The following is a 1681-nucleotide window of genomic DNA, read 5'->3' on the forward strand; positions in this document are numbered from 1 at the left end:
CTGAAATCCACAGCCTCTGGGATCTTTTGCATAATTAATAATGGTGGTCCCGAGTTATCTGCCCATCCACTTCTCCTTACCTGTCCAGGACCGGAAGAATGGGGCGTATTGTCTCAATTCTTTTAAAAGCAATGTGAGCTCAGTTATTTTTCTGAGAATAAATGTGCAAACACATGTTTGGAGTATTTTAAGAATTGCTTCAACAACAATCCTGCTGCAATTAATAAGCAATCCTGACACATAAATAGCATCTTAACTTGCAGAAACCAACAATACACTTGAAAGTGACAGGACAGGTATTTAAATTATATTGAGTTATTCAAATACTGGGAATTATTCTACTTGCAATCAGAATATGCGTAAAAGCCAAATGCAGCAGGAAAATATACCGGGGCTTTTACAAGTATAAAGCATTATTCTTCCCAAAGGCTATTTGTATCTTAGATTTGTGAATTTCCACAGCCCCTCTGCCTACCACCATCACAACCCCACAAGCAAATAATTTAGTCGGTCCCAAACATAAGAGGCTCTACAGATGCTGGAAATCCAGAGAACACACAGAAAATGCCAGAGGACCTCAGCATGTCAGTCGGTATCTATAGAAAGGAATAAACAGCCTACTTTTCAGGTTGAGAATTCACCAGGACAAAGGGTCCACTGAAAGGGTTTATTCCTGTCCATAGATGCCGTCTGGCCTGCTACGTTCTTCCAGCAGTTTGTGTGTGATGCAATGATTTAGTAAGGAAAGGTACGGCACTAGTTACTGATTCACAAAAGTCACCAGCAGAAATGAATGGAAAATTTCTGGAATCTAGGCAACTGCATCCAGTAAGTATATCAGACTACAGCAACTCTTAAGGATTTTGTCACATGTTTGATGCAGGCTATTTTTAACCATCTGAAGTTGCTTGCCTGTGGATAAATTCATAAACCACGGGAAGGTCATAAACCACTGCTGGTGACTTTTGTGAAACTGGTTGATCGTGTGATCACCTAAACCCAAAGCTATTAAATGATGGCTCTGCTTTAAAATCAAGGAATAATATTTTGAAATGTTTCTGCTCAGATTTGTAATGTGGTTTTAAATTAAAAAGAACTTTTTAACATCCAAATAACTGATGACATTTTAAATGCACACACTTATTTGACCATTACACTCAAGTCAATTTAATACACGGACCAATCACTTATACAGTATCTGCTCCTTTATCCCGAATTCAAATTCCTTTTCAGTAATGTAAGTGCCCATTTATTGACGTGTAGATGTCAGCTCATTTAATGGTAAATTCTATTTTTATTATAGGGATTCAACAATTTGAGCTGATGTTTTGAAGACAGACAGCTTCTGCAATCTCAATTTTCCAATCCTATTTTGGGAAAATTCCAAGATGGTGGGACTGTTTTCAGATAATATCAACTCTTTATTCCTCCCCATTTTGCTGCTTGACCCGCTGAGTTCCTCCAGCATTTTGTGCGTGTTACTCCAGATTTCCAGCAACTGCAGAACATCTCGTGTTTTCAGTTTTCAGATACTTTAGTTTACTGGAAGGAAATAAATGGATTGTATCTATTTGTTAAAAAAAATTCCTTTGCATTTTTCTTAGTGTTTAGAATATGCACTTTTTCTGTTTGCCTGAGCATTAAAATAGTAACATTGAAAAGATATATTCCATCTTCTCAA

Source organism: Hemitrygon akajei, chromosome 10, assembly GCF_048418815.1.
Source record: "Hemitrygon akajei chromosome 10, sHemAka1.3, whole genome shotgun sequence".
NCBI classification, from domain to species: domain Eukaryota; kingdom Metazoa; phylum Chordata; class Chondrichthyes; order Myliobatiformes; family Dasyatidae; genus Hemitrygon; species Hemitrygon akajei.